This window comes from Furipterus horrens, unplaced genomic scaffold (genome assembly GCF_987537825.1).
Source record: "Furipterus horrens unplaced genomic scaffold, mFurHor1.1.pri manual_scaffold_5, whole genome shotgun sequence".
Taxonomy (NCBI): Eukaryota; Metazoa; Chordata; class Mammalia; order Chiroptera; family Furipteridae; genus Furipterus; species Furipterus horrens.
Window position 1 is genome coordinate 188425551 of NW_028327175.1, and position 17538 is coordinate 188443088.

A 17538-nucleotide genomic window follows, 5' to 3' on the forward strand; every position below is an offset into this window, starting at 1 on the left:
CAGGCTATTTAGACGGACATGATTGGCTCACACTTGGACTTTGCAGCGGTCTGCAGGAACATCACACACTGAGCCCTAGCAGGAGCGAAGCCTCCCTGATACCAGCAACCGTACCCTGCCCCACCTCCAAGGGTGTATGTAAAATAGGAGAACCCAGTGAGCTTTAATTGTTAGTCCTTTATAAACTATTTTGGGGAGGGTGTACCTTGTAAAAAATGTAACCTCTTGGATAATTTTGAGAGGGGATTGTATTGGCCACTGGGCATCACAGATGAGCATCAGACCTTCCAGACAGGACAAACTGAATAATGGCTGCTTTACATAACCTGGCAATGAGGTGCCTTTGGACAACAGATTTTGATATAGAAAACCGCATGAAGATTTAGTTTGGTTTGATTGTATTGTAAGTATTGTAGTGAGAGATTTAGGAAGAAGAATAGGGACACAAAGTGGCAAGAGAATGGTGGCTCCTTGGGAGAAGAGTAATCAGGTTTCTAAGTAATTGAACCACAAGTAAGGCCAAGCTCACCCCTGGATCCCAGGGATTTAGTAATTCCTCATAGAGACGGCCGCTTGGCTTCCTTTTCTTTTCTTCTTTTTTTGTGGGGTATCATGTTTTCTGTGAGACTTGTGGAAGGGCTTAGCTTTAGAGCAGTTTCTCAACTGTGGTACTCTTAGTACTTTGGGCTGGGTAATCTTTGTTTGTGGATTCTGTCCTGGGTATCGTAGGATTTTAGCAGCACCCCTGACCTCTGCCCAGTAAATGCCAGTAGCAACCTCCAGTTCTGACAAACAAAACATCTCCAGCATTCCCTGAGGGGAAATCTCTGCCAGTTAAGAGCCACTGCTTAGAGCAGAAGACAGTCTGTTTTTCCTGCCAAAAACTATTGTAGTTACCACTGGGCAGGTGACATTTTGTGTTACCTAACTTCACCTCCTGCTTCATACACACAGAACAAAGAAAAGGTCACCTGTTCAGGAGGTCTGCTGGTGGTGAGTCAGTTTATTGGTGCTGTGTGATGTGACTGCATCACTCTAGGTCCTCTGGGGACCTTCAGGATCAGATTATCACCCAGACTAAAAAATCCAGAGTAAAAACAAGCAAGTAAACAAACAAACAAGCCACCATCACTGTCACCACCAACAACAAAAAGTAATAAAATAAACCAGAATAGGAGGCTTTGGAATTTTATTAAAAATGTCCACATAAGACCCTGACCAGATAGCTCAATTGGTTGGAGCGTCATTCCTATATTCCAAGGTTGTGGGTTCAATTCCTGGTCAGGGCATATACAAGAATCAGCCAATGAATGCATAACTAAGTGGAACAACAAACTGATTTTTTTTCTCTCTCTACCCTTTTTCTCTCTAAAATCAATAAATGAAAAAGAATGGCCACATGATTAGCCCAAGTTCCCCCCTTTCAGAAGCGCACTCAAAGCTGGCCCGAGTGTTGATATGTGAAGAGGCTGAGAACATGTGGCGTAAACATCGACTGATATTGTTTGCCACTTACACTCAGCCTGTGTAATGCGGCAGGAATGGCTCCCGGTGGCATGTGACTCCCCTTCCAGATGGGTATGCAGGGCACTGGGGCCGCTCTCTTCTTTCACTCTCTCCCTCGCTTCATTCCCCCTCCTGTGCCCCTTTCCAGACTCCTGAGAGTTTAAGCGGAAGCCTGTCATGATTGGCATGCAGAAAGCTGGTAGAATGTCATTGGAATTTACTAGGGAGGCACATGCCCGACACCCAAAATGACTCCCGGCTTCGGTGGCCTCAGGTCCACGCTCAGTGCCAGGCTTTCTGGTCTTTTTCAGAAAGGTAAGGTTGCATGATGTCATCCTACCTTTCCCTAGCACAGGGGGAAACCAAGGGTTTGTTTGTTTTTTTAAATTTAAATTCGCTAGTCCAGGCAGCACTTCTGACCATATCCTTGGCGTTACAGCATTTGTGCATGAGTGTGCGATTTGTCTGTATCCCCACCCCCTCTCGCGTGAAAAAAAAAAAAAAAGAGGGTAATAAATGATTCACAGGGTAACATGTGACCTAAAACAGCTCCCCATGACCCCAGGGAAATCAGCGATCCCAATTCCGGGATGTCTAGATGTTCTTTTTACGCCAGTTATTAAACTCTTTGATAAAGAAAAAGTCGGTGGCCGCGGGAAAACAGATTGCATTATCCCCAGATCTGAGGGAACAGAAGAGGACATTTTCGGAATCCTGAAGCCTTATGAACGATGGGGGTCTCTCAAGATTGAGACGTTTTGTGTTAATTGCTGAAATTTACCAATGACGAAAAATGAATGTAAAGTCATTTGCAATGTTTCCCGTCTCGAGTGAGAGTCAGACTCATGAACGGGGCAGGGAGTGCCGTGTTAGAATTCACAAGCCGGGGGTATTTTGCTAAGAAAGAATGCTTGAAAGTTGCTTCTAAGCACCTCTGAAAGAGCCATGGCACGCATTTCAGCAACTATTAAGTGTCTTTAAATAAAGTTACATTTCAAAGCAAAACTATTTTAAAGTCCCCACGCATGCAAGAAAGTATGTGTACGAACTTCTGTCGCGAGGTTCAGGGGACGTATTTGGACGTGGATGTGATCATCCGTTAGCGGGCTCAAGCGCACCCGAACGTGACGCACCTCGCTGCTTTATCTGGGGCAATTACAAGTAGCTTCGGCACCTTTGGGAGAGGAGCTAGTGTATAAAAGCAAACCCACGCTCTTACAGTTGTAAAATGACGGGGATGATGTATTTTACATCCTGTAGATTTTTTTTAACTTTTAAAAAATCCATTACGTAGTCGTGCCATTGTTTTCTGCCTTATATGCATTAAAATCTTTTTTCTTTTTTTCAGTCTCAGAAAACTGAAAGGGAGAGGGTTAATATTTTCACACACTCGTTCCCTGCCCCACATGCATACCCTAACAGCTGCCACATATGATTTTGTGGAATTTGATATTTCGAATGAAATGACTTCCTTATTTTTCATAGTAATATAATAATCAATTTTACCATAGAGAACTGTGTACATGTCAGGTCTTGGCTGCTGTTAATTAGCAATGGATGGCATAGCCAAGGAGAGTGCTGGGGAGCAGGTTTGAGTGAAAAGCCAGCCATTGAGTTTTAATCATTCTTTCTGGCCTCTGCCTGCTTGGGTCTTAACCGCAAGCTTAGTTTATGGTTGATATGACAGAAATATCAAGAAAGGCACATGCATGCAACTGTAACCGATGGGCCTGCTCCTCTTTCTGTTGCTGCTTTGTCTTTTATCTTCTCTCTGCAGTAACTTTCATACAGCCATGGCTTTGTAAAATTGAGGCAAAAGCCAGAAATAACCTGCATATAATATTTTCTCCCTTGTGGGGCACCTGTGTTCTGTTGGCTGTAGTCAGAAAGGTACATTTCTTTAGGCACCAGAAACTTCCACTTTGGGAAAATGGAAGCTTTCTGAAATAAATAATTATATGGTCTATTTATGAAGTTCCAACCTCAAGGTTCTTATTTACTCTAAGGAATTTGAAAGAATTAAACAGTGCCCATCCCCAACACAAACACAGAAACATAATATACCTCATATTTCCACAATGAAACACTTAGCGTATCCTGCTAAGGTTTGCATTTCATGTGCTTAGAGACAGTCATAAATTCAAGTGAGTTGAACGAGTATTTGTTCAGTGCGTCTAATTTGCCTGGCCCTGAGCCAGATGGACACTCAGGAATTTGAAAGTTTTTAGGATCTGGATGATATCTTCAAGGTGCTTATAATTTAGCCCCCAGCAAACCTCAGTTGGCTCTCTGCAGTAGAAATAAGCTCTCTGCAGTATGCATACTCTAGGAGAAGTCTTGCCACAAAAAGTATGTATTGAAATGTGTGAAAGATGCTTCAGCATCGCTAAGCTATACTGGTTGATCATCCAGTGCGTTTCTGACCCTTTGTGGGCTGATATGGTTTTATTCTTTTATATAGATTGGTGAGTCTCAGACTTCACAACAGTCCTGGGAACTATTAAAAATCCCAGTGCCTCAGGTCAATCAGACTCTCTAGAAATGGGGCCCAAGCATCACTATTAAAAAAAACAAACAAACAAACAAAAAAAACCCAAGTAGTTGCAGCACCATCAAGTTGGAAATCTAGTGATGTAGATGATTTTATTAAAAAATTTTTTTCATCTACAGTGAATTTGGAAGGTGGATTTTTTCATAGTCATGATGTTGCTTGACTAAAGAATTTTTGGCGTTCCAGAATCTGACCCTTTTGTTCTCTGTATTAGTGAATTCAATGTGAATGGTATTATGCTTTCTTCCTGCTCAACAAACCTGATAACATGATGCTGAGCTAATCAGTCAACTAACTTAAATGAGGTTTTGTGAACTTGATTGTTTTAGTTTCAGGAAGCCAAATGTTGAACATGGTGATTAAATCTTTTAAAGAGAGGCAGGTATAAGAGCGATTACGTGTGCCCCCTGGAATTACTTTTGTAGTGTTTAAAACCCCCGTAGAAAAGGAGGCCCCTTCTTGGTGTACTGGGAAGCTTATTAAAGGCAGGGGTGCTCATTAATTATATAGTAGTTAATACATTTCCTCTAGATTTTTAGAGTTGGAAGGTAGGGTCAGTGGTTCTCAAAGGGCAGTATCATACTAGACATGAAAATTCTGAGGCCTCAACCCAGACCTCCTGAGGAAGAAACTGGGGTGGGGGAGGAGCCCAGCATCTGTGTTTTTAGATGCTCTCCTGGTGTCCACCAAAGTTTAAAGGTCACAGCTCTGGTTTCACCCTGTCCTTTTACACACAGGTCTATTAATTGGAAGTTAAGTGCCTCTCTCCGATGTCAGCCGGGACTCGAAGAGCAGTATAGACTAGAACTCGGATCTCTCAGTGTAAACTCTATCTCTGCACCATGGGCAGATCATGCTAACCTTCCATGTGTCATAAATAACAGCTTTAGGAAAACACCCAGCAACCTAAAATCATAAGACATAAAGGAACCTTCAGTGTTATCTCATCTGACCCTCGCATTTTACAGATGAGAAAACTAAGTTTTGCAGAGTGAAGAGAGTGCAATAAGATGTATAGTTACTGATGGCAGAGCCTGTCTAAGAAGCGGGTCTACTCAGAACCCAAACAGTGGCATCCCTGCCTCCCACTTCCCCCACTGCCTCTTTACTTTCATATGGGCTCCATTTGCCTTAAAGCATCTTGGTTAAAATGTCCAGGTTAACAATCAGGCAACTCTAGGAAGAAACCAGCTATTTTGATTGAGAATTTTAATTCTTTAAATTAATCTGAAACTTTATTTTGGTTTAAATTGGCTTGAATTTTATAACATTTACCAGACAAATCTTAGTGATATAAACTACTAAAAAGAACGTTTAGAGAACATAGGGACCATTCATTCCTTGAGCATATGTTTCATCTCAGAATCATGCAGATTAGACACTTATATCTCCTCAGATCGCACACTGAAATTACATTGTCTTCAGATTTAGTTGAAAGGAAAAATGTAGCAACAAGTCTGTTTGTTGAATATTTTAAGATTTTATCCTTGATGTGATTGGTGGTATTTACATAATTTCAACAGTGTTCAAAGACTGAATCTAATCCACATTCTCTACAGAACTTCATCTTCAAAGCCTTGAGACACGCACATGGAACATTTGCCCTGGAAAACAAATTGAGAATGGGATATACAACTATTGTCTCACACATTAAACACACAGATCATGTGTGTACATGTATAGAAATGCTTGTTGGTTCCCCACACCTGCATATTCCAGGCACTGTGACATGAAACAGGACACACAATTCCTGCCTTCAGAATGACAAGGGGGCGGTGAGGAAGTCAGTTGAGTAACTGGGTAGACAATTATGAGAGATGGTCTAGGAGTTAGAAGAAAGCATTATGGGGAATCATAGAAGGGACACCAGCACATACTGGGTGGGGGCAGGAGTCAGAGAAGTCTGCCTGGAGGACGTGACTCTAGCTGCATGTTGAAGGATGGTAGTTACCTAGGTGAGGGGGAGTAGGGGGGAGATTGTCCAAGAAGAAGGAACAGTATGTGCAAAGGTGTTCATGTTTGCATATACTGTCCTTCACATGGGAAGTATTGACCTATAAACTCATAAATATTTTATTTGTGTGAGTAAACATGAACATTTGGCTTCGTGGAAGACTTTGTGCAGCAGTTTTAAAATATATATTTCAGATAGCTTGCTTTTCCCTCTCAGAAGACTCCCATGTTCCCTGGAAAAGTGTGTTGGTTGAGAGGCCACCATATCTTATGTGACTGAGACACAGAAAACATCTTTTCCCAACCTCAGAAGTCAACCCAACTCCCTGTATAAAACCAGTGAAATTCTGCCCAACATGAATTTCCTGAAGAATTGTGTGTCAGACAAACCAACTCCACCCCCGAATGGATTTGAGCTGGTTTTTATTGTGAAAGCCTGGGTCTGTCTGTGGAATGTCTTTGTAGAGGAGAGATTCCTATAATGAGGCACTTTTGGTATTTCCTTCCCTAAATCTTCATGGATAGAGTTAAGAGAGCCTCTCCTTGTGCTGAACGGCCTGCCCAAGAATCATGGGTAGAAGAAATTAAATTAGTTCATGCTGGCTGTCCAGCAACACATACATCTGAATCAAAACACACACACACACACACCAATGGTTTCTTTAGAAGCATTCCTGGGAGCTTAAAAATAGCTTATTGTGTGAGTAATAATAATAATTATTCAATATTACTCAATAATAATAATTATTATTATCAACTATCAGCATGCTTTGCGGAGCATCTGCACACCATATTAGATCTTTACAACAGCTAACAGGGCAGGTGTTATTATCTCCATTTGACAGATGAGGAAATTAAATCTCTAAGTCATCAGATTTCAAAGGTGGATGAGACCTTGGAGATCCTTTCATATCCAGCTTTCTCATTTTACAAAAAGAAAGGGAAGCTGGCTGACCTACAGCCTCACAGGGAGTAAATAGTGGCTGTAAGACCAGCAGGGTCTTCTGATTTCTAGCTTGCTCACTTTTTGCTCCATCACTGCCTTCAATATGCAGTGTAGTAAAAGAAACTTGGGAGAATATGCATTTGTTTCTTTAGAAGAAATATTGTTGAAACAAGTCCTACATGCTATTATGAACATATGCATGTATAAAAAAGTCTGTTATTTGTACACTTTTTCTGTATATAGGTATAAATAGATATATAGATAAATAGACAAACATGCCACATGTAGATGTCACTGGGAGATGCAGATGGAATTGGACCAGACAGGCACTCAAAGGGGACTTCAACTTTATCAGTATAATTTCATTTTATCTTTTTGATAAAAAAATATATGAGGCAAACATGACCCTAAGTGTAGCATTTGTTAATTTAGGGTGATGGGCAATGAATTCATAGTAATTCTTATAGTCTTCATATTTTTGTGGTTTTAAAATGCAGTTTTAACAATTACCATTTATAATACCATTGTCTTGTAAAATAAAGGATATTTTAAAGAAAGAACAATGGTACAGAAGAAAAGAAGAGAAAAAAACTAATTTATGGTTCTTGGTGGTAGGTTGACATTCATTCTGTCTTTGCTTTAAGTTTTTCCTATATGACACTGGCAGAATGTATATTATTTTCTTTGCATTTTTTGCATTACCCATTCTGTTTTGCACATTTTGAGCCCTTCTAATATCTTCATCAGGAAAAACAAGCCCTCTCTTGTCAGTAATAAAACTGCTAGTGGCCCCTTTGTGCCTGCATGTCCCCTGGTTCCGAGACTCTTACTCTTTATGCTGAAAGTGGTACAGAGTATAATGGACTAAAAGGCTGGTGATTTTATACCAAGTGTGTTATTTAAAGTCATGCCCTGAATGTGCTAACTAAACTTACTGTGGTAATCGTTTCACAATATGTACATAAATCATTATGTTGTACATCTTAATTGTTATACAATATTATATGTCAATTATATCTCAATAAACTGGAAAAAATTTAAAAACCACTATGACAAGTTGGGAGGAAAAAAAACACAGAATAAAGGAAAAAAGTTTATAATTTAGTACCTTTCAACAAACCAAAAAAGAGAAAAAAATCACATCCAAGGAAGTAGGGCCATGAATGTGGTTTTAGAAGCTCTTTTAATAAACCTGTAACAGAGGAAAGAATATTGGCCTTAGAGTAAAAAGACCATCCTTCAGGGTTATTCACTGAATGCCCTCAGGGGGTTCATCTGACCTTTCTCGGTCTTATTCTTCTTAAGATAAACAGGAAATGGTCATATTTGACTTACCTGCCCATAAGGTTGTCCTGGAGATCAGATAGCTAATGAGGTGAAAACACTTATTAATACTCCAGAAAAACATGAAACAGAAGAGAGATGATAGGATTATCATTGCTGTTAGGAACCACTCCAAGAGGTGTCATGGTGATGTGAATCATCATATGGTAATCATGGCTGAAGCCCCAACGTAGGATAACGACAACATTGACCCAGTAATCTTGAAATTAGTCATAGGGGCCTAGCTAGTGATAATCCATTGCGCTGTTGTTACCAAGAAGACGGCAGTAACAAAAAAGTGTGTGATCTTACTCTGCTCCTCGAAAAGGGGACAACTTGCTGGTGAACATCGATGGGGCCGTGTCCCATTGTAGTGGCTCCATTAGCTCTGAGGGATGAGGAAAACGGGTTCCTGGTTGCCCTTTCCTCTGTTTAGAGGTGTGACTTGGGTTGATTCACACAGTATGTCAACTTCATTGGGGTTCACATTTTTCTCTGTAAACTGAGTGGGTTAAACTAAATGGTCTCTGAGGCCTCTTCTTGCTCTTAATATTTTTGATAATTAGCTAGAGTTTGAACCTGAGTCCCAATATTAATGTAGTATCATCATTGTCATCTTGTAACCTGGCATTTAGGGACTGTTCCCTGTGGTTCGCATCCTGACCTAGCTTCTAAGAGCATTAGAGTTGAGAATTTATAATTTGAAGTTCAGCTCATAGGGTGCCACGGAAGGGCAGGACCCAGCAAAGACTTGACCCAGATTGTACTTTATTTAATTTGGCCACGTTATAAAGATGTGACCAAACCTGGAAAACATTCTCTTGCCTGGTCATGAGCCTTCTCACCTGGATTATATTCTATACCTTAACACATAAGAAAAAAAAGGCATGTCCATTGCTTGTCCTGGACAGGGAAATGAACTGAACTGGAAGGGCATTTAAATTCCTGATTGGTTATCTTGGAAGGTCTTGTGCTTACTGAGAATGTGACCAGTTGGGTCTGTTTAAGCACTACTGCGCTGGGCTGTGGTTCTTGGCTTCTGCTTCTGGCTGGCTGAACATCACCAGCAAAAGCTTGCTATGAGTCCACTCATTCGCCCCACTGAGCTTCAGCCACATCCTCGTTATTCCACAGCCCTTTAAGTCTATGGCTGACTGCTTATCCGGTTCACTGAGCAACTGTTATAATTCTGTCCGTTCCCCCCAAGTCCCAGCCCCCACCCTGCTCCCTCCTCTCTCAGCAGATGGTCATCCTTACTTTATACTTCCCTTCTCTCCATATTTACATCTTGTGTTTTCTGTCATCATTCCCATGTTCACGTCACTTGAGAGCCCACTGCACGTCCTGGGCTTCACCATGTCCTGGCCCATTCGGATCTCATGACAGCCCTGGGAGATACAAACAACCCCCTCCCCACCTTTAACAATAAGAAAAGTGTCCCAGAATGCACTTTGGTGGGGGTTGCATATATATTTGGGGGAATGTGGGGAGAGTTAGGGTGAGCTTGGTAGGGTGGGATGAATATGGTGGTATAGTAGCCTACCACCCCTGGCTGGTTTGGCTCAGTGGATTGAGCGTCGGCCTGCGAGCTAAGTGTCGCTGGTTCGATCTTCCAGTCAGGGCACATCAGAGAAGGAAAACTCTGACTCCAAAAAACCTCCGCTGCCTTGCGGCATACCTCTTCAGGGGAAAGGCTAAGGGAGTAAACCCCGACAGAAAATCCGGAGCCGGAGTCCCTAAGGCGGTTTGACGTTGTAGTCAACACCGGCAACTCCTGCGGCGCACCTGAAGCCAAGCTGTATTGACTCCGTCTTTCCCTTGGACCCTTCAACTGCGAAGAGAGGGGGGGGGTCTGCTGCATGGGCAACAGCAGACCCTCCATATCACCCTGCCCATGCTCTGTAGCTTCAGCTTCACTGGAGAGGACACTCCAGCGTCATCACAAGATGTCGATTCAACACGGGAGGAGACAGATACCGTGTCACTCCCGAGTCGGACTGCACAGCCATTCTTGGCGGTGCAGATAGAGTCTTAAGAAGCTACACCATTATCTCTCGAGACGGACGGCTGCTGACGAGTAGCCTACCATCCATCCTTCTGTCATCTATCTCTGTCTCTAAGGAAGATTTGTCGCTGCCTTGGCAGAGCTTACTTGCCATCTGCACTGATGATGACAATGACGATGACAATGATGATAGTGATAGTGATAACAATGGTAATGATAATGATAAGGCTAGTTGTAGTAATGGTTGCTGCTGTGTTTGTTTAGTCAATGTTTATGTTTGTTTATGTTTGCTAGGAGCTCTGCAGAACAATTTATGTACACCCTATCATTTAACTCAGAACAGTCTGTACCTTAGATAGATCCACCCTGGCTTTAAAGCTGAAGCCCCCAGGGCTCAGAGAGGATACATATTTGCCCACAGATCCCAGCTTATAAGTGGCAAACTGGAATTCATACCCAGGTGGATACTAAGTCTGAAACCTGAGTTCCTTCCTATCCCCTCCCCCCATCTGCATGCAGAGCACAGTCATGTTGGTTTGGCTGCTACTTCATAAATGTGGCTGATTTTAACCCGTTCTGCCCTGTATCCTTATCTCCAAGGACGTGAGTGACAAATATCACTTCCTCTGTAGAGGGCTGTTTTCTGAAAGGGAAGGGTGTGTTGTGATCACACAGAAAATGTCCTCTTTCCAATACACTTCCGGACAATGCCACACCCTGACCTCTGTAGAGCACCTAACAATTTAGACAATTTGCAGAGCATTCTGACAACTCTTTACTTACCTGACCCACATAAAGTAGAAGATAAAAGGTTGTGACTTCTCTTGTTATAAACGAGGACACTGAGGCTGTTTCCCATTGTGACACAGATGTCAAACATTGAGTTAGGACTAGAACCCAGAGTGCCTCACTCCAACCCTTGTTCATATGGGGAACCTTGCATCCCAATAGTCACTCACTGTATATTCTTGTCTCCTCTAAGTGAAAGACGCTAAAGAGCCCCTGTATCTTTAATAAAGACCCTTTCTCCTGGGGGTGGGGGTGGTCACTGATACCTTGCATAAAGCCAGTTCTTAGTGCCACAAAAATAGGTTGCTGTTAAAAAATGAAAGGTGTCTCAGTAGGTGAGAAACTGCCCCCTTGTGAAGGTCAAGGCATTATGTTCCCAGCTCACAAGAGCACCTGCGTGGCCAGGGCTGGACCTCTGAACCTGCCCACACTTCATCCATACCCTGGTCTCATGGCCACCATGTGGGGATCTCACTCTACCCAGGATTGAGGAGCACTCTGCTCCCCAAACCTCCAGGAAATAGATCTCTTTGGTTAATAGACACTCACACCAAAGTGAGAGCCAGAGTTTCCCCTGCGGTTACCACTTAGCTGCTAGGTCCTTACAGTTGGTCTCCCCACAGAGGAAGCTGGGGAATGATAGACGACTCTTTGAGTCAGTGTGGGGCCCTAAAGGGAAAATGTTTGAATTAAATGCTGATAGTTCAAGTAGGTTGGCTTTCTTTTTACATTATTATTTTTTATTAAGCAAATAACGGAAATGCATTAGTTTGTATATAAAAAGCCCTAGCAGATCCAGGGGAAGTTGGCTCAAGGTTTCCCTGGACAGTCACCTAGGAGCTGCCTGTGCCCATCTTCAGGCCAGTGTCCTTGGGTTGGCTTTATTTTCAAGCAGGTTCTCCTTATGGAGTAGCTCAAATTCAACCAGTTTAGCAACCAAGGCACAACAAAAGGGTGTCTACTGATAATGCCAATAAAATGTCAGGGAGTGTCCGTCCCTGAGTCAGTCACTGTGGCCAAGGGGCTGTGTCAGGTCTGTGTCACATTGGGTGGGGATTACTATTCCCATTTTACAGATGAGAAAAATTAAGCAACTTTCTCCCATCACGTAAGCAGTAACTGGCAGGTGGAAGCCCAGGTCTCAGACCACAGTTCACCCTACAGCTGCCTTTTATTAATGGTTGAATCATCTTTGCATCTGCAGATGGATTAATAAGCCCAGAAGGTTTGCATATCTTTGTTCAGAGTTCTCTCCTGAGAACTCTGTCCTTTTGTTTCCTTTGTTACATTTCTCTAAAACGTCTGAGGCTTGAACCACTTCCTCCCGTGCCTTGCTGTTTTGTGCTTACTCCTGAGAGTAGTCTTCGCTCTCTGTGGTATCTGTCTCCTTTCGGGAAGGTATCTCTGTTTCCATGTCTGTGTCCCCACCACCCAGCAACTTTGCCTGGCACTTAAAAGATGCTCAGTCCATGGGGGGCTGAATGGAAAAATTCATGAACACCCATTGGCCCCCTGATGGAGACTTCTCAGGGCAGAGGCCCTATGGCCCCTGCCTGTGTCTTGGGCACTCTTACTTCCTTTCAGAACAGGATGGAGCACATCACAAAATTCTTGCTGAATTCCCAGCACCTCGACTCAAACTGAGGAAGGACATTGCCTCATTCCTTAGGCCCTATATTAATCCATCCTTGCATCCTGCTTGGGACTCTGAATAAAATGTGAAAAAGCTTCGGGACAAGTAATAAACATTGTCAGGTGGGAACAGCTGTTGCATTCTCCTGGTGGATACAATATGTTGCACATCCTTTTGGCACTATGGAATTAAGCCATTAGAAACAGTTTTCATCTGGATCGCCTAAGTCTCCTGGCATCATAAAGGCAACTATTTCTTTACATTATATTTTATTTTTAAAACTATTGAGAGAAATGCTGTTTTAATTTTGGGGGGGTGGGGAAGGGAGAGAGAAAGAAAGGGAGAGAAATATCGATCTGAGAAACATCAATTGGTTGCCTCTTGTACACATCCAGACCATGGACTGAACCTGCATCCTGACTGGGAATCGAACTGGTGACCCCTCGTTTTGCAGGACAATGCCCAACCAACTGAGCCACACCGGTTGGGGCTGTTTCAATTAAAAAAAAAAAAAAAAAACCTTTCCAAGTGAGCAGGGAACCAAATTTTTAATGTAATTATTCACCGTGAGTTCTTTGTAAGGAAACATCAGCCTTGGGGGCAGTGAGCCTTGTGTAGGCCTGGATGGATCCGAATGGCTGTGCTGTGTTTTCTTCTGTGAGTGTGGACCAGCCCTCCCCGTGGCTGTGTGGCAGCTTTTCTAGCTCTGTCCCCGTTACCCAGCTGAAGTAACTCACTGTGCTGCTCCTCCTCCTTGGAGGTTTGACTATACGACAGCACCCTGAGCCACTGTGCAGATTTAGAAGAGAGGACATAGCAGGTGCATAGAACTTGGTCCCACACCTGCTCCTCAGACACGGGGATATCCTTACTGTCACCTCTGGAGCTGACAGAGATCCACAGGGGCTGAATCTTTGCATCTCCCCTGTGCTTAGTGAGTGCTTTGCAGATTGAAGGTAGTTGCTATTTCTCTGAACAGAGGGGAGGACCGCAGATTGGTGGAGACGATAAGTCGATGATGAAACAGATAGTTCTGGGGCTTAGTTAGGGCTGCTCTGTCAGATACTAAAAGCTGGTTTGAATGATCTGAGTTCTCATTAAGGTTTTACTGCCCCCCCCCCGCCCCCCGCACCAGCTATATGGTTTTGGGAAAGTCACTTACTCTCTTTGTTAATGAGAGGGCTGGATGAGTTGATCTCTAAGGATTTACAATTCCAAGCTTTCCCAGGTTGCCATTGCTCCAGCTGGATGAGAAAAATGGACTGTGAAAAGGAAGAGACCTCTGGGTTTTTCTGGCTTCTGGCTGAGTTCCCAGAGGGTCTCAGACACCTGGTCTGAAGACCTGTACTCTCTAGGACCTCTGGGAGCTCAAGTTCATACCAGCAAGATCCAGCCAGTGTCTCCCCTCTGAGTGGATGCCTCTTTTACATGTAATTTTCTTGGTGGATTGTATTAGTTCCCTCTTTGCTTCTGTAACATATTACCACAAATGGAGTCTCTTACAACAATACGAATTTCTTATCTTACAGTTCTGGAGCTCAGAAGTACAAAATCCATTTCACTGGGCCAAAGTCAAGGTGTTACTGGGGCTGGTTTCTTCTGGAGACCCTAGAGGGAAATTTATTTCCTTACCTTTTTCAATTTCTAAAGGTTTCCTGCATTTCATTGGCTCATGGCTCCTTCCTCCATCTTCAAAGCCAACATAACTAATCTCTCCTCTCTGACCTCTGCTTCCATCCTAATATCTCTCTCTGACTCTGATCCTCCTGCCCGCACTTTATAAGGACTCTTGTGATTCCATCAGGCCCACCCAGATAATCCAGGATAATCTCGTGCACCTTAACTTAATCATATCTGCGAAGTCCCCTCTACCATGTAAAGTGACATTTTACAGGTTCTGGGGATTAGGGTGTGAATATCTTTGGGGGCCAATATTCAGCCTACCACAGGGATTATCCATCAATTTCAAAACCTAGACTTGGGCAGGGAGAAGAGTGTATTGGAACTCCTGCTTTGGAATGCAGAATTGTAGATAGCCCCCTGGGTGGGTGACTGTAGCTGATTGCAGTTTAAGCTGTTATACAACAGCAGAACCTATTTGCACTCTGGGTATATTTAGATTCTCCTTTTTGAATTGTATCAGGGCCTTTATCTGCAGAAATGTATGTATACTCTCAAAAGAGGTGTCCATATCTCCTTAAAACCACCAGGTTCTGATGAGCCACATCCATTATCTTCTTTCTTCATTCTGTTCATGGTAGGTACGGAGCCAGGAAAATCAGCAATCTCTCCAGGACATGCTCCTTTCCTTCCTGGAGCTCATGCCTAGTGGAGGGAGGAAGGCACATAAACAATTATTTTTAATGCCAGGCAGGATATGCTAAGTGATGTAACAGTGAGGAGCCAAGGTAGTGGGAGGACAGGAGGGCTACGTCACTTCTAGTCCCCAGAGTGTCAGCTCATATGCCCTAATTTTGGGTTCAAAAAGATGATTGCAATACCACCTGAATTTTAGGTTTTTAACTGTTGTGGGCTAAAAATTTTTAGGACTTTTAAAAGATAGAATGATGGGTCTTTCCCTTGATCTAAGGGTCTTCATTTCAAAAGAGGTTTCTAGCTGTGATGATGCATGTGAAATCACTTCTACTCAAGGTCGATTCAAGTTGGGGACAAGAACTTGCTAGACAAAGCAGAAGCTGAGAAGACAAGGGTCTTCTATCATGCTGGATCTGAATGGGTAACCTTCTGGAACTGGGGCCGTGCTCAGACCAACACTTGCTTGCTGTGGCCGACCTTACAGACACCCAGCGAGGCTGGCTTTCCTTGTTGGAAAGGCAGTTCTTTCTCACATGTCTTTGCAGAGGTGAAGGAGAATCTCCAGCAAGAGCACCCTCCAGCCCAGGACACAATTTTAGAAAATACAGCTGACTTCTCCATGAGAAACAAAACCGACCTCTTCTTACTCTGGTCATGGAAACCAAGTTGGCACCTCATTATCGCCTCGTTAGCAAGGGACAGGCTGCGTGGAGGACAAACCTGGTAGGAAGGGCTGGCTCTGTGTGGGCAGGGTTTTGCGGTGAGCTTAATTGCTTTTCTAAAGCTCAGCTACTTAATACTACACAGGCAGAAATCTATCATCAGACTCTTGACCATCCTCCTCTTCCTTTCCTACTCTCGCCTACGTAGACAATTAGCGCCTCCCCAACTCTGCTGACGCCACCACGTTGGGCTGTGCCTGGACCCCCTGGGGCCCCACACAACTAAGAGGAGAAAAGGTCTGTAACCGCCTTCAACCTAGAACCCCCAGGCCCCCAATACCTTAAAATGCAGCCAGCTTGTTCTGCCTTTGGAGCCTAGCAGGGCTGCTGACTGAGTGAAGGTAGTATGTCTTTTATGACTCAGAACAAATTCTTATTTCTCACAGAATGGGAAATAGTAACCCGGAGTTATTTTTCTCTGGCTCTGAAATGTGTTTTGTACTTGCATTTGGACGTGGGTGTGCCTGATGTTCTGAGAACTCACTTCAAACACAACAGCGAGGCAGCGCATGAGCCTTCCTCAAAGGCGGTGGGAAAGCTGCAGACTTGCCCACGTTTCTCTTCTTTTCAAAGCCTTCCTGGCGTTTGAACCCCACGTCTGTTTTCACTCACTGTGTTTTTGCAAGTAGGTTACTGGATTTCTCTGAGCTTTAGGTTCTTGCCCTGCAAAATTGGGGTGAAGGTTTTCTACCCCATAGGATTAATGGAGAGATCAAATGAAATCGTGTATGCTAGCTGAGCACTGGGCACACAGCGGCATCACAGTCTGTGTGATATTCTCCCATTCACCTTCTTCCCCACGACCTCCACACTTCCCCCGAGCCTTCCACCATTTTCTTAGACCAATGCAAACGCCACCCCAAACAGAAGCTTGCTTTCCTCAAAGCGACTGTCTCTAGTGTGGCAGAGATGTGACATGCCACGCACACTTCCCATGTCTCCCCTTTTTTTCTGAACCTTGTCCACTGCCCAGACTCTCTCCTTTGTTTCATCATCATAAGACTTTTATTGTGAAGAGCCTGTGACAGAACCTTGTCTGAAGTACCCCAGCCTTGTAGTTTCTACTTCACGCTTCCATAGGCACATTACATATACAGTCTGGGTTGTCCTTGCTAATCCCAATTTCAAATGCACACTCCCATTCTCCCTATTTGAATGTCCTGAAATTCCAGTTCATCAACATCCCAAATAACATTTCCTGATTACACCCACTCCCCAAAAGGGTTGGGTAAGACCCAAGAAATACAGACTTACAGAAGAGCCCTGGCTATGATAACCACATATCCCAGGCTTTCTGAGAAAGTCTGTTGTCTTCTGGGTCCTGGTTCTTAGTTGAGAAAACACCATAACCAACCAGCAGAGGTCACATGGAAGGCACAAGTTCAGACAGACCACCCCTGTAGTAAGATTCTGTGTGTGCCCATGATGGTCTTCGACCTCAGATTCAGATTCTTCTCTTGTGAATTTTTGGTTATTCTTTATGCTTCTTGGGTTTGAGAATGGACAGAACAGAGCATGATTCTTGTCACTTGTGGATGTGAAATAAGGACGGGATGAAAATGTCTTTGGCACAAACACACACAATTTATTCTGTGTGTAATTTTGAAGCCTGCTTTTTCATTTAACATTAGAGTATATGGATTTTCTCGTGTCACGGATTTTTGGAGGGGGAGGTAAATAATGACCTTACCAATTCAAGGTAGTATCTATTATTGGCATTGATGGGGGTCAGGGGCGGGGCGGATGGGGAGAGTGCATACCCAAGGAACATTTCGTGTGTGGAATGTTTTCTGC

At 43.5% G+C, this 17538-nt stretch overlaps 1 protein-coding gene across 1 annotated transcript in view; it reads left to right on the forward strand.

Annotated features, from left to right (window-relative positions):
- The window catches only part of RBM20 (RNA binding motif protein 20), a 180255-nt gene that overhangs the window by 108639 nt on the left and 54078 nt on the right, over positions 1-17538 (forward strand). The gene's annotated exons all lie outside the window — the stretch shown is intronic.